Below are 17298 nucleotides of genomic sequence, written 5' to 3' on the forward strand. Positions count from 1 at the left end.
ATAAATGCCTAGGAAAAGTATTTTGAATTTGAATGCTAATGAAAAATAAGGTTGATCCTCCTAAACTGCAAAGGCTTTATGTACAGACCTGAGAGTTTATTTCGTTTATGGGTTAGCCTAAAATACTTTTAGAAAGCTCGTCTTTAGATCAATGTCAGGTAAGTGAAAAGTATCTATTAAACTGAGAAGGGGTTTGCTATGAATTGTATCACAGGGAGGGAGTATCTCACCATTAAACATCATGGCTTTTCTGAAGTGTTACATGTAGTGACATCACCCAATTTACAAATGGCTCTCCCTATCATGTTTAATCTGGTTTCAATGCACTCCATATATCTGAATGAACTCGAAACCAGAGCTCACAAACCCCTACCAATGTTTACTTTTACTGCTCACCTAGAATATTAATTAATGGAAGGCAAGGGAATTTAATGAAATAGCATTTTACAAAAAAGTAGAAATGAAAATTTTTCCCCCACTTAAACATGGGTAAAATTTTTCCACAAATACCTGCAAGAATCCATGGAAATTATGAGCACACTTAGAGTACTTGAATTTGGAGATACTCAAGGAGGGAATATATGTAATGAAAAGCACTATATAAAGAGTGATAATACATACCTTTCCTTGACATGTCCCTATTCATTAAGCTCCAGTGGTTCCTTATCATCTCCTGCATCAAATATAAAATCCTTTATTTGTCTTCAAAACATTTCAATATCTATGCCTCCCCCCATTCTTTCCAATCTTCTTATACCATACTCGCTACCATGTACTCACAATCAGAGATTCTACTCTGATTTAGAATTTTAAATTCCTTATGTTTCCCTGTCTAATTTACAATTGCCCAACTGTTTATAGTTAATGTTAGTTTATGGGTAGTACTTATAACAGATTATCAAGGATTGTGTAGGTTCTGAGCCTTACTAGGAGCTTTATGATTTTTAGTTTGTTGTGCCTATGCAACCAAATAGATGTGTTGTTACTATAGGTTGTGGATTATTTTCTTAATGTTTTCTTCCAAGGACAACAAATGATGGACACAAAGCACTAAAGAAATACACACACTCTAAGAATATAGCAAAAATTGGTAGAATTTGAATTCATTGGACATGACTCTCATAATTCCTATATACACATTTGACATTTGGAACCAGTAAAACTTATTCCTTATTTGCTCATGTTCTCTCTTGGTCCTCATAGAGGGACTTTAGCAATAAAATGAGGTGCTTCAGTTAGCACTAACCATTTCCTTGTACAACACCTGGGAGAAATTCCATAAATTGTGCAGTCACATTCTGGCATTGTCTTAATGATTAGAAAATCTTTTAAAAAGGGAACTTGAATACCTTAGAGTCATTCCTTTGCTGCTTTAGATTGTATTATTTGGTATAATCATTCACTGTATTGGGTTGTTGCCACCTGGTTTCTAAGAACAATATAAGATAATTGCTTCAGTGTAATAAAGTGTACAAACACTAATGAAGCACTCTCTGATGAGAGTCCCAAATACTACATTTGACTCAATTTCAATTTCCTCAGTATTACAGACTGTCTTCACTAATTCTATGGGTTTCATTATTTACGGGTATGGTACTTTGGAGTAATATATTTTGAATTGCTAATTGATTAGTGCTGCTACTAGTCTCTTCTCATTCAACTTAATTCTGGTGAAAAAATGTCAGGAGATTGCTCTCCGTCCCCATCTGAAATTCAGCACTGTCATAAAAAACAATATCTAGCATTTCTATATTGCTAAGGTTTGCAAAGCATTCTGCATATTTGTCCAGAGTCATACAGCTATTAAGTTTTTGAAGCAGGATTCAAACCCATGCCTTCCTAACATTAGGTCCAAAGATCAATCCGCTGAGCTACTGAACTGTCTCAAGCAGTATTTTTTTTGAAATTACATTTGATCTTATTTTCACATTCGCATTTCCTCCAACCTTCCCTCAATGCTACAACTAAGGAAATAAGAGAAACAAAACCCTGTTATAAGTATATATATATATATATATATATATATATATATATATATATATATATATATATATATTTATATGGCAACAAAACAAATTACTGTATTGGCCTTGTCCCTAAAAAAATGTGTGTTTGCCTTTCTTTAGGAAATGGGTATAATATGTTTCATTTTGTGTCCTCTAGAATTTCTTGGTTATTCTGTTGATCTTTGAAGGTTGTTTGTTTTTACAAACATGTATATATGTAATATTTATAAATGTATATATAATATATATGTTTTTATATATGTATAAGTGCATATGTGTGTGAGTATCTGTTATTATGTCAATTTTTCCCCTGGCTCTGCTCATTTCATTCTCTATGAGTTCATGAAAGTATTCCCAGATTCCACCAAAATCATCTGTCATAATTTCTTGTAGTACAATAGTATTCCATCATATTCAGATACCATTACTTGTTCAGCCATTCCCCAATTGATGGTCATTCCCTCAGTTTCCAATTTTTTACCACCACAAAAAAGCAAATTGTGCATGTGGGTTCTTTTCCTCCATCCTTGATCTCTTTGAATAAAGACCTACTTGTGATATTGCCATGACAAGGAATATGCAGAGTTTATTAGTTTTGTAATAATACTTCAAAGCTTCATCCAGAATGACCAGACCAGTTCACAGTTCCACTAACAATACATTAATGCACTTATTCTCCCACAGATAGTTCAACATTTGTTATTTTTCTTTTTTTATCAATTTTGCCAATATGGTGGGTATAAGGCAAAACCTCAAATTTATTACAATTTAAATTTCTATTATTATTATTGATTTAGAATTTTTCACTATGGCTATTGGATGTCTTGGATTTAGACCTTTCAAAAAGGGATGGGAACAAGCCTTTATAAAGTACCCACTATATCCATTATGATTATGTGCCTTTAACAAATATCTCATTTGATAATCACAACCATGTTTTGAGGTAGGTGCTATTTTTATTCTCATTAAATGACTTCACTAGGATTGTATAATTGGTATCTAGGTGGGATTTGAACTTAGACCCAGCATTTTATTCATTGTTCTACTTCACTACCTTTAAGTGATTGTTCATATCCTTTTAGTATTTATCAAGTGGGGAATGACTCTTATTCTGTTAAATTTGATTCAGTTCTCTATATGTTTTCAAAATGAGATTCTTTTTTTATAAAGGTTTATGCAAGGCAATGGGGTTAAGTGGCTTGGCCAAGGCCACATGGCTAGGTAATCATTAAGTGTCTGAGGCCAGATTTGAACTCAGGTACTCCTGACTACAAGGCCAGTTGGTGCTCTGTCCACTGTGCCACCTAGCCTCCCCCAAAATGAGATTCTTATGCAAGAGAATGACGCAAATATTTTCTTAACTTGATGTTTCTCTAAGTTTAGCTGCATACTGAGGGAAAATAAATGCCCTACACTGTCAAAGGCCAAAACATGAATGATTCATTGCATACTCTGAATGCATCAGGAAGTGGATAACATATTTCCAATCAGTTCTTCCAGAATCATGGTTAGTGATTGCATTGATGACACTTCTAAAGTGATTGAATTTTGTTTAATTTGTGTGTTTTGCTATCATACAAATTCTTCCCATTTTGTTTGTTTCTTTTGAATTCATCTCCAGAATAATAAATTTTCTTCCATCCTCAAATTCTGTTAGAATCTTTCTGAATGAGAAAAATGATTATTAAATAACTAAATATTGGGGAGATCCAGGATTTTTTCTCTTCCTCATCTTAGAAATTAGGTCAAAGCTTAGTTTTCTGAAAGGCAGTCATGATGAAATGAAATTCATGAAATAGAAATTGTCTGATTTTGAAAACCTTGTAAAGAATTTTATCTAAGGGGAATTCCAGTTCATTTTTTTCCCCATTAAGGCAGGGCTGAGCTGAGGTGAACCCCCTTTTGTCTAGATTGTCCTGAGCAGAGGTAGTCTGTATAAGAGATACCTCTTTGTCTAAGAATGAATGATGTGTCCCATCCAACAGCCCCTCATTAGATAAACACATTTCTCATTATAATATTCATTCTTTCAATATTTTTTAACCCATCAGAGTAGATTGCTATCTTCAAGAATAATCATTCTTTCAAGGTCATATGAGTGTTGAAAAAATTTCAGAGGAATCTTTAATATTCTAAAATACCACCAAAACATTTTATTCATTATTTCTAGAATGATTAATTGCCCAGAAAATATGCATCTTGAACTTTTCATATATCACAGTGTTGTGTGTGTATTGTAAATAGCATATTGCTTTATTCTACTTTCAAATCCATTCTTTTAGTCTATTCTCTTTTATGGATAAATTTGTCTTATACACATCCATAATAAAAATCATTAATTTTTTATTTCCTTTAGACCTATCCTCATATTTTTTTCCATCTCTTTACTTCCTACCTCCTCTTTCCATAGATGAGGGGTTGCTTTAACATTAGGAAAATTATAAATTCGATTAGTGATATTAGTTACAAGAAAACACAAACTACATGGTTTATATCAATAGGGGTAGAAAAAATTTTAAAAACTGCAATATCACTTTGTGATAAAATCATGGAAAATTGAACCATTTATTTTATTTTTTAAATTTTGCAAGGCAATGGGGTTAAGTGACTTGTCCACAGTCACACAGCTAGGCAGCTAGGTAATTATTAAGTGTCTGAGGTCAAATTTGAACTCAAGTTCTCCTGACTCCGGGCCAGTGCTCTTATCCACTGCAACACCTAACTGCCCCTTAACCATTTATTAATATGATATTGCTTATCAAAGTCAAAGAAACATAATTCTCTAATGAATGCTAGTAAATATTCTATTAAGATCAGGTATAAAAGAAGAATGTTCATTGTCATTGCTTTTATTTAATTACATTCTAGAAATACTGACTAGGCAGTGGTACAGTGTATTAAGTACTTTTGCCTGAAGTCAGGAAGACTAAATTTAAAGTCCTGAGTTCAAATTTGGCCTCAGTCACTTATTATCTATGTGACCCTGGACAAGTCACGTAATTCTATTTACCTCAGTTCTCTCATCTATAAAATGAATTTAAGAAGGAAATGGTAAACCACTCCAATATCTTTGTCAAGAACACCCCAAATGGTAGCATGAAGAGTTGAACACAACTGAAATGACTGAGGAACATAAAATACTACCTGTAGCAACAAGATAAGTAAAAGAAATTGGAAGAATTAAGATATGCATAGATAATTTACTCTATAGTAGAGATTAAACTAAATACTGATTGAAATAGCTTCAATAAGTAGCAGGATATAAAATCCACTCACAAAATCATTAATCATTCTATATACTATCAACAAAATGCAATAGTTAGAAAAGTAAAAGGAAATCTTTTAGGGAGGAGTGTTTTGGTTTTAAAAGTCAATAGATTACTGAGTGCAGTGAGATCCTCTTTCTAGGAATACTGACAAAATTGTTTTGACTATGGTTCCAGCTGCCATTCTGGAAAGTACTTTAAAATTAAATGTAAAGAGTTATTAATTATGTTTGCAATGGCCAAGGGGACAGGCCAAAGCCCAACTATGGAACAAAAGTTCAACAGGAATAGTACTACTGCAACACTATTTGATAGAGATTGTACTTTTCTGAAGTGTTCAGGGAATAGCTTTTTCTGTACTCCCTTTCAAATTACTGAAAATAAAGTCCATTTATTTTGCTTCTTTCAATAATTTGAAAGTTCTTTTTCCCCTTTCAAAATTTCAGAATTTTATAGCTTTATAAGCCATATGTTCATTTCAGTTTGATCTTTTGTAATATGATCACCTTCTATTAGATGCACAAGTACTCATTTTATTTCTATAGCTGTCTTTCTTCATATTCTTGTTTAATTCTACCTTCAAAAATTTTTTAAATTTACTGAATTCATATATATATATATATATATTCAAATTTTAACTTATTTTCACTAAGCAATTGATTTAAACACAATAAAATTCCGTAACTTCCCAAGTAATCAACAGTTCCCTGCTTTGATCAAAATAATCCCCTAAACCTTTTGTATTCTCAAACCTAACTTTGCACAGTTTAATACCTTGTCATCCTCTGACAAAGAGTCCACCCTTGTCCCAAATGGAATCATTTCTCCTCTTAGGCCTGACCCTTTATCTCCTTTGTGTATCTGCAACCAGGAGTGGCACTCTTTGGAGGAACTTCCCCTTAAAGAATTGAACTAGTTTCCTAAGGAACCCACCTCTTGGTTTATTCCATCTGAGAAGGTCTGCAACTGAGTTCTATTTATGGACATCTTTCCTAAACCTAAACTGTTATATTCAAGGATTCATTTTGTCAAATTATCCAAAACTTCTAATTCTTAAGTCCTAAGATAGGTTAACTAATGCCTAAAGATCCTTTATAAGTGAATTTCTAGGAAAATTTATATCTACTTTCCTTTAAAACTTGTTGAAAATGTATCTCTGATTATCAGTGACTGACTAAATCCTAAGCAAATTTAAGTGAAAATAGTCTTTTTTTTTCCCAGGGAAATGGGGTTAAATGACTTGCACAAGGTCACACAGTTAGGCAATTATTACATGTCGGAGGTCACATTTGAATGCAGGTCCTGCATCCAGTGCTGGTACTCTATCCACTGTACTACCTAGCTGCCCCCAAAATAGTCTTTTCTTTTCTTCATCCTTATAAAACTAAAATGAGCCTTCTTAGCTTAGCAAAGGGTAGGATTGTTTCCAAGGTGGTCACATGCTTTAATAGCTTCTGTTGGACTGCAACTCTCTCCCCTAATGCTCTCAGCTCTAGCCCAAATTATTGCTCTCTCAAAATGGTAACAGAACACTTAAGTAGGATCACTCCCCCAAATTCTACCTATTCAGCGACTGGTCATAGGGTTCTCTAGATGGGTTCCTCACTCTGAGAAACCCCGAACAACTGAAAGTTCCTTCACAATAACTGATGACTAAAACATGATTTAATTATTCCTTGTTAAAAGAATTTAAAGGCAAAAACATCTATTTAAACCTATCAAGAGGAAGTTTTAAAATTATCTAGGTGACTAACTGGTTGAAAACTAGCCATTCCATTTCTGGTTGAGGAACTAGCAATTCCATTGCTGAATCTCCCTTATCTTAACAAAATGAAAGTAAGAAAAATGAAGGAAGAAAAAACAATCCAATAACCTATGTTTAAAAATTTAAAGTTATAGGGGCAGCTAGGTACATCTGACCTCAGACACTTAATAATTACCTAGCTGTGTGGCCTTGGGCAAGCCACTTAACCCTGTTTCCATTGCAAAAAAAAAAAAAAAACTAAAAAAATTTAAAGTTATGAACATATAATTTGAAAAAATATTTTGTTTATTTATTTTTCCAACTATATACAATGGTTTCAACTATCATTTTGTGGAAGGTTTTGAATTTTTCATTTTTCTCCCTCCCTCCTTTCCCTCCTTCTTCCTCCTGACATACAGCAGTGTAATATAGACCACACATGCAAAGAAGAATCAGATCAAACAGGAAAAAAATACCTTGGAGAAAAAATAATACAAAAGACAACTTTAAAGAACTGAAGATATTAAGAATTTAAACTTCACAATTCCTTCTCTGGATATGGATGTAATTTTTCCATCACAAGTCTTTGAATTATTTTTGATGATTGTACTATTGAAGTGAAGTCCATTATAACTGATAATTACTCAATGTTGCTGTTAGTGTGTATAATATTTTTCTTATTCTACTCACTTCACTGAGCAACAAATCACACACATCTTTCCAGGTTATTCTGAAGTCCTGTCCAGTGTGATTTCTTTAGAACAATAGTGTTCCATCATATTCAAAGACCATAATTTGTTCAAACTTCCCAAATGATGGGCATTCATTTAATTTCCAATTCTTTGCTAAAAGAACTGCTATAAATATTTTTGTACATACAGGGTTTTAACCCTTTTGTGATCTCTTTGGAATATTGGCCTAGCAGTGGTATTGCTGGCTCAAAGGGTATGCAAGTTTTATTGCCCTTTGGGCATAATTCCTAATTGCTCTTCAAAAAGGTTGGGTCAGTGTACACTTCCACCAACAATATATCAGTGTCACAGTTTTCCCACATCTCTTCCAACATTGACCATTTTCCTTTTTAGTCATATTAGTCAATCAAATGAATGTGAGATGGTATCTCAGAGTTGTTTAAATTTGCATTTATGAAATACATAATGATTTAGAGCATTTTTTCATATGACAATAGATAGCTTTATTTATTTCATTCGAGAATTGCCTTTCATTTTCTTTGCCATTTATCAATTGGGGAATGACTTGCATTCTTATAAATTTGACTCAGTTCTCTAAATATTTTAGAAATTAGTCCTTTGACATAAATATTAGTTTTAAAAAGTATTTCTCATTTTATGGTCATCCTTTTAATCTTGGTTGCATTGATTTTATTTTTACCAACCTTTTTCAATTTAATGTAATCAACATTATCCAATTTGCTTTTTATGATGTTCTCTAACCCTTCTTTGGTCATAAACTGCTCCCCTTTCCATAGATCTGACAGGGAAACTATTCCTTGTTCTGCTAATTGGCTTATGATATCACCTTTTATGTCTAAATCCCACACCTTTCAAACTTTTCTTAGTATAGGGTATGAGATGTTGATCTAAGCCTAATTTCTGCCATACCTTATTTCAATTTTCCAAGCAGTGTTTTTTTTTTTATCAAAGAGTGAATTCTTATCCAGAAGCTGGAATCTTTGGGTTTATCAATCTATAGATTATTACAGTTATTTACTACTGTTTGTTTTGTACTTAATATATTCCACAAATCTACCACTATATATTTTAGCCAGTACTAAACACTTTTGATGACTGATGCTTTATAATTTGAGATCTGGTATGACCAGATAACCTTTCTTTGCATATTTTTTGATTCCTTTGATATTCTTGACCTTTTGTTCCTCCACATGAATTAAGTTACTATTGTATGTAGCTCAATAAAGCAATTTTTTGAAAGTTTTATTGATAGGGAATTGCATAATTTCATTTCAGTAGAATTGTCAATTTATTATAATAGCTTGATCTACTCATGAGCAATGGACATTTGCCCAATTATTTAGATCTGATTTTATTTGCATGAAAAGTATTTTATAGTTCTTTTCATATCATTTCTGAGACTACCTCCGCAGGTAGATTTCCAAGTATTTTATGTTGCTACAATTTCTTTAAATGGAATTTCTCTTTCTGTTGTTGCTGTATCTTGTTAGTAATAAATAGAAATGCTATTGATTTGTAGGGGTTTATTTTATATCCTGCAATTTTGCTAAAGTTGCTAATTGTTTCATATATTTTTTTAGATCATTTTCTAGGGTTTTCTAGGTACACCATCAAATTATCTGTAAAGAGTAAGAGTTTTGCTTCTTCATTACTTATTCTAATTTTTTCAATTTCTTTTTCTTTTATTGCTCAATCTAACATTTATAATACAATACTGAATAATAGTGTTGATAATGGGCATCCTTATTTCACCCCTGATTTTGGGGGAAATGCTTCTAGCTTCCCCCCCTTATATATAAAATGCTTGTTGATAGTTTTAGATACATATCCTTCATCATTTTAAAGAACATTTCACTTATTCTTATGCTCTCTAAGATTTTTAATAGAAATCAGTGCTGTATTTTGACAAAAGCTTTTTAAGAGCATCTATTGAAATAATCATATGATTTCTGTTAGGTTTGTTATTGATATGGTCAATTATACTTAGAGTTTCCCTTATATTAGATCAACCCTGCATTCCTAGAATTGTAATCACATTGTTAACATTTTATTTAAAATTTTTTCATTCACATTCATTAGAGAAATTCTTCTATAATTTATTTTTCTGTTTTTTTTATTCTTTCTAGTTTAGGTATCAGCACCATATTGGTGTCATAGAAGGAATTTGGCAGAACTCCTTCTTTACTATTTGATAGAATTCATTTGTGAATCCACTTGCCCCTAAAGAATTTTTCCTTAGAGAATTCATTGATGATTTGTTACATTTCTTTTTCTAAGATGGAATTATTTAAGTATTTCATTTCCTCTTCTTTTAACCTAGGTAGTTTATATTATTGCAAATATTCATGCACTGCATTTAGAGTGTCAAATTTATTGGTATACAGTTGGGCAAAATAACTCTGAGTTATTACTTTAATTTCCTCTGCATTGGTGGTGAATTCATATTTTTCATTTTTGATAACTGGTAATTTGGTTTTCTTTCTTTTTTTAAATCAAATTAACCAATGGTGTATTTATTTTATTGGGTTTTTTCATAAAACAAACTCAGATTTATTTATTAATATAATAGTTTTCTTACTTTTGATTTTTATTAATTTCTCTTTTAGTTTTCAGAATTTCTAATTTGGTATTTATTGAGAATTTTTAATTTGTTCTTTCTCTGGCTTTTTTATTTGCATGCCCATTTCATTGATGTCCTCTTTCTCCATTTTATTTATGTAAATGTTTAGGGATATAATATTTTCCCTAATAACTGTGATTTTATCCTACAAGTTTCTGTATGTTGTATCCCTATTGTCATTGTCTTGGATGAAATTATTAATCATTTCTATGATTTGATTTTTGATAAACTCATTCTTTAAAATTATGTTATTTAGTTTCTAATTAATTTTGTCTTTCACATTCCTTTCTATCCCCATTCAATTTTCTCTGGAGGTCTATCATTTCTAACGTTCTGTTCATCTTCTTAACTTCTTTCCTGTTAATTTTATGGTTAGAACTATCTGATTCTAAGAGAGGGTGGTTGAAGTTCCCACTGATATAGTTTTGCTATCAATGTCTTTTTGTAACTTATTTAGCTTCTTCTATAAGAATTTGAATGTTATGGCATGTGCTGTATACATTTTTAGTATTGAAATTACTTCATTGTCCATGGTACCCTTTAGGAGGGTGTACTTACCTTTCTTATCCCTTTTAATGAGATCTGTTTTTACAATTTCTTTGTCTCAAGTATGGATTGCTACCCCTGCTTTTCTCACTTCAGCTGAAGCATAATATATTCTGCTCCAATCTTTTACCTTTTCTCTGTGTGTGTATCTGTATGCTTCAAATGTGATTCTTGTATGCTGCATTTTGTAGGATTCTGGGTGAGGTTGGAGCACAGCACAGTGAAGGCAGTGCTAGTGAAGACCCAGCTCCAGGAAAACAGGAGCAGGTCCTGGGATTCACTGGATTAGTAGTGGTAACAACTGTCTGGAGATCTCAGCCCACAGATAGTAAGGGGCGGCTAATCAGAAGATTACTAGTGTCTCTTTGCATTGAGTCAGGTCTCTATTACTTTTCCCATACCTGGAACTGGATTGCAGTCCTAGGTGGCATTCCCAGGGCAAGGAGGAGCCTTAGTACACCAGAACATGTGGCTTCAGGAGATCAGGAAGCTTCCTAACAGTTCTGGGGCAGGGGGGGAGTCCTTGTTGTCACTCACAAACCAGAGCACAGGCCAATTTAGTTAGCACCTCTGCTTGGGAGAAGTGAAAAATTACAGTCCCTAGAAATATCTCTGAAAACATCTACATACAAACCCTGAAGTTTGGGATTGTGCACCCTCTACCTTACATCCAGATCCTACTTTAAAGGAATTGAAATTAGATAATATGCTGGGTAAAGAAAAAATAAAAAATTCGAATCATGGAAAGTTACTGTAGTGACTAGAAAAATCAAAAGATAGACTCAGAAGATAACAAAGTCAAAGCTCCTATATCTAAAGCTTCCAAGAAGAATATAAATTGTTCTCAGGCCATGGGAAAGCTCAAAAAGGATTTTAGAATTCAAGGAAGAGAGGGAAAGGAAAAATTGGGAAAAGAAAATAGAGTTTTACAAGAAAATCAGGTAAAAGGTGTAAATACTAGAATTGAGCAAATAGAAACTAATCACTTTATGAGAAATCAAGAAACAATAAAACAAAACCCCAAAATATAAAAAATAGAAGACAATATGAAACATCTTATCGTAAATAGAACTGACCTGAAAAATATATCAAGTATAGATAATATATAAATTATTGCACTATTTGAAAGCCATGATCAAAAAAGGAGCCATCATCTTTCAAGAAAATTGAAGGGAAAACTATCTTGATATATTAGAATCATAGGGTAAAATAAAAATAAAAAGAAACATCTATCATCTCCTTAAAGAGATTGCAAAATGAAAATTACCAGAAATATTATAGCTAAATTCCAGAGTTCTCAGTTCAAGAGCAAAATATTAGAAATAACCATAAAGAAGCAATTCATTCCAGAATTGTGGAGTCACAATCAACATAATACAAGATTTAGCAGCTTCTACATAAAAGGATCAGAGGGTTTAGATTATGATATTCTGGAAGATAAAACAGTTATCATTGCCACCAAGAATTACCTCAGCAAAACTGAGTGTAATCCTTTCAGGGAAAAATGGAAAGTTAATGAAATAGAGGACCTTCATGGTTTCCTGATGAAAAAGTCAGAGCTCTATAGAAAACTTGATTTTCATAAACAAGTTGCAAAATAAGCATGAAAAGGAAAGAGAAATATAAGTGATTTCATTAGGTTAAACTTTATATTCCTACATGGGGAAATTTTATTTATAACACATAAAACCTTTCTCATTTTTAGAGCAGTTAGAAAGAATATATATAGACAGAGGTCACAGGAGTGAGTTGAATATGAGGGGATGATATCTAATACAAAATTAAGGGGTGAGAAAGGAATATATCGGGGAAAAGGCAAAGGGAGAGATAGAAGGGGTAAATTATATCTCAAAAAAGGGACAAGAAAAAGCTTTTATAGTGGCAGGTAAGTCAATTGAGTATAAAAAACTATCTTACCCTATAGGAAAATAGTAAGGAAGGGATTTAAGAAGAGGCATGCTAGAAGAAAGGAGGTAGTCAGAAACAATGCACATTTGAGTAAGGACAAGGTGAAAGGAGAATGAAAATAGAATGATTAGAAGGAGAAATAGGATGCAATTCTGCCTGTGAAAAAATATAAAGACCTTATTTCTCAAACATATAGAGAACTTAGTCAAATTTGTAAAAATAAGAGCCTTTCTCAAATTGATAAATGACCAAATGATATCAAGTTTTTCTGTTGAAATAATCAGTTATCCATACCCATATGAAATAAATGCTCACTATTCATTGTAGAATTGCAAATTAAAACAATGCTTAGTTAGTATCTCATTACTATTAGATTTGGTAATCAGACAGTAAAAGAAAATGTCAGAGGTTGGAGGGGATGTGGGAAAAAATGAAATAAAAAATACTCTGTTGTGGAGTTGTGAACTGATTCAACCAGACTATATAGCAATTTGGAACTACTCCCTTTGACCTAGATTATCACTAATTGATCTGTTTCTCAATGAGATAGAAAACAAAAAGGAAGAGGACTAAATGTACAAAAATTTTTATACCAGCTATTTTTTGTGGACAAAGAACTGGAAATTGATGGGATGCCCATCAATTGAGGAATGATTAGATAAATTATGGTATTATTATGGTACTAGAATATTCTTGTACTATTAGAAATGATGAGCAGGATACTCTCAGAAAAACCTGGAAAGGCTTATATTATCTGATGTACAGTGAAATGTACCATGTACAAAGTAGCATCAATATTGTAAGCTGTTAATGATTTAGCAATTTTCAGAAATACAATGAATGAAGACACCTCTGAAGGACTCATTATGAGAGGTGCTATCCATCCTCAGCGAAAGAATTTATGATGTCTGAATATAGATTGAAGCATACTTTTTTGTTTTATTTTTTCTGGAGGCCTTTTTGATCTATATTTTCTTTCACAACATTACTTATAGAAATGTTTTGCATGACCACACATTTTTCCTTCTCAATGGGGTGGAAGGGAGGAAAGGAGAGAATTTAGAACTCAAAGTTTTAAAAAATAAATGATAAAAATTGTTTCTACATGTATCTGGGGAAAATAAAATACTAAATAAACCAAAAACTGATAAAATTCTGTCTTCTCATTGAGAACAGTTCCTTTCTTCTCGAAAATATAGTCATAGAGAGTTGCCTAGAGAGCTGAAGTTACCCAAACGGTATATATCAGAGGAAGAATATGAATTTGAGTTCAGATCTTCTTTCTGAATTCAATTCTCCATCTATCAGTATTCCTTTGGTATTATTTGTGATGATAAATAATCTCATATCTGATGTAAGGAGGTTAGCCTTCATATCTGAATTCCAGTCATGGCCTTTCCCTCTTACATTCCTTTGTAGAAGGGTCACAGATGGGCTATTTAGATTGAGACTTTCAAATTTGCATCTATTAAACTTTTATTATCCCTTAAAGTCTGTATTAGTCTAGTATCTAATATAGTCCTCTTGAATTAGAGGAGTAGCAAATGACCTCCAATTACTTAAGCAGTAACACAAAAGAGCATACTTGAGATCTTCAGTGGGAGGGACACCTCAATTCATTCTTGCAATATTCCCTTCCTTCCCAAATGCAATTCCCATATGCCTTATGATCACAGTACCAGAAAAGAGATATATTTAATTTGCTATTTGTGCTGATTCTTCTTCCAACTGGGGCCATACAAATGATTCAGCCTTATAGCCTATCTCAAATTCAGGTGAATCTGGATGTCTCCATTCCTTTCCTGCCTTCAATCAACAACATCCCAAATATCTTTTCTTCCTTTCATTGAGGGTATGTCTATTTTTATAATATATGTATATGAAAACAAATACTAGATGCATGTATTTTTTTGCAGAGGATATATAGTGATACAAGACATACTCCAGGCATTCAAATCCAGCATTTCTGTGTGCTTTTCCATTTCTCAGTCTACATCTACTTTCTACGTGTGTATATAAACACACACACACACACACACACACACACACATCTGTATGTTTCTGATTTCTCTGAAGTTTTTATCTGAATCCAGAATATATGATCAATAAGACTGTAAAGTAGTTGCTTTCAGCAACTTAAAAACCTAAGAAAAAGTATTTTTCTCCTAGATATAGGGTAACTAAGGTGGAATTTATAAGATCACTTGAGATAAAAACCTTGTGAAATCATATCAGTGAACGTAAAATTCTTAAAGCTCTCACTCAAATATTCCTATCCCCCAACTCATTTTATATGCTCATTACATGAATTCAAGCAAAAATGATTTAATCATTCCTTCATGTTCCTCTCAAAGAAGGAACTTGGGCTGAAATCCCTTCTGTTATCCCTTAAGAGTTGGTGGAAAAAAAATAATAAAAAGAAAAAAATTTTTAAAAAATGAAAAAAACAAACAAACAAAAAAAAAGAGTTGGTGAGTACTGATTGTGCCCTGCCACAGAAAGGAAATAGAGAGAAACTAAAAGAGGAGGACCAGAAGTGATTTGCATGCAGCACAGAATCATCCAGATGGGGGAAAAACCTTAATAGGTTTATTTTTTAAATAGTTACCTGGGCCAAGTAAACACACTCAACCCTCTGTGTCTATGCATTTAGGGTTCACACACACATGTACATATGCATATATACATGGCTAAATACATACACACACTCTACAACTCGCAGAGGCTAAACACAAAATGTCAGCCCATTCTCAGGGTTCTGTACAGCAGCTGAAAGGAAGGGAATGTGAGAGGATAAAATCATAGACTAATGTCTGAAAATATGAAAAAATGGAAATATTCAAAAGCTCACAAAAGATAGTTCATAAATAGATAAACAAATGATGTGAATGACTGAATAAGGACTAAGTACACTATCAAAATCAATCTAAATTCCATGAAAAAATGGCTATGCAACAACTACAAGCATTATCTCACTTGAAAGTAATTTAGAATACCTCCCCCAAAATACTCCAAAGCTAGGCTTCTAGCTCCAAAAACATTAAACAAAATGGTGAAAGTCACACGTATACAAAAAATGTTCCTACTAATGTATTTTGGTAGAGAAATAAAACTCAAAATAGTAGAGAATCTATGTGAAATAGTTGAAAAATTATGATATACGAAAGTTGATTTATACTTTACTGAAAGAAATTATAAAAGACTTTCTGATAACAAGAGGGTAAGATTTGACTCTAATCAGGGGGATAAATTATACAATAAAAACAACATTGTAAAAAATGACTTAAGACCCTTATCATTGTAATAACCTGTGATTGTTCAAGAACAGTGAAAAATGCTACCCACTCCTGAGAGTAAGGTAATTAACTCAAAGTTTATAATGAGACATATTTTCAAAATGGGAAATGTGGAGATTTGTTTTCTTAACTCATATTTGGTACAAGCTTTAGTTTCATTCTTATCATTTTGGGGACAGGGACCTATGGAGTAGGAGGTTCTAGAAATAGAGCTAATAAAATGGGGGGGAAGAAGAAAGCGGGTCATTTATTCATTTTCAAGATGCATAATGAACAAAGAAATACAGACAGTAAGAATCATATAACAATTTGAGTAGCTTTCAAAATAACATGTTAAATTTGTTAGGCACCTAAAAGAATACAACATGCTGTGGATGAAGGCTGCATGTACAATTTTCTTTTCTTTTTCTATTCTGCTTTTTATATCAAATGCTTATCCTATGTGGTGAATGTTAAGTTCTAGTTTAATGGGATGTTAGTACATGTGCCCCTTATCTAAGATGACATTGTCTGCATGCCATCTGGGGACATACTTCCAGGAAACTGGAGGATTGAAGTGTTTATGGATATTTTCCATTGGTCTACTAGATTGTTGAGAGTGATCTTTTCTGTTGGCCACATAGCTGGAAAAATTAACATTTTTCGCATGACCTGAGTTAGCAGTTCAGGTAAATTTCCCTCAATTCCCACTGAAGGTAAAGGACTTTTTCACTCAGATCATATAATAATGGAGGAAGATCTGAGGGTTGTTTGCTTCTCATCCTTTCCCGTTAGTCCAAGTGGCTTAGAGAAATTAGTATGGGATTTTGTTCTTTTATATCCTTTTCTGTTCAATGTATAGAGAGTGGAATCTCTAAACCAGCAATTGGAGTCATGGGAAAGAGAGGAATACAGGTTTTGTGTTACCAGTCATCCCAAAAAGAAGCAAGGGTCCTGAAATGCTAGCCCAATGAAACTTTGGACTTTAACTTGATGGGACTAATGTTTTGAAGCAACACAACTACTCTCTTCCCTAGAAATTGAGGAAGAGTAGGTGGCATTGTGTCCCCAAGCTTTTGAGGGAAATATACATACATTATTGCTCTGACTTTGAAGTAAATATTCCTTTATAAAAACAAATACAATGTTGAACAATTAAATGTAACTGAGAAGCTAGTCACTTAGTCCCTAAAATTGGGGGATGGGGAAATACGATCAAT

This window comes from Macrotis lagotis, chromosome 1 (genome assembly GCF_037893015.1).
Source record: "Macrotis lagotis isolate mMagLag1 chromosome 1, bilby.v1.9.chrom.fasta, whole genome shotgun sequence".
NCBI classification, from domain to species: Eukaryota; Metazoa; Chordata; class Mammalia; order Peramelemorphia; family Peramelidae; genus Macrotis; species Macrotis lagotis.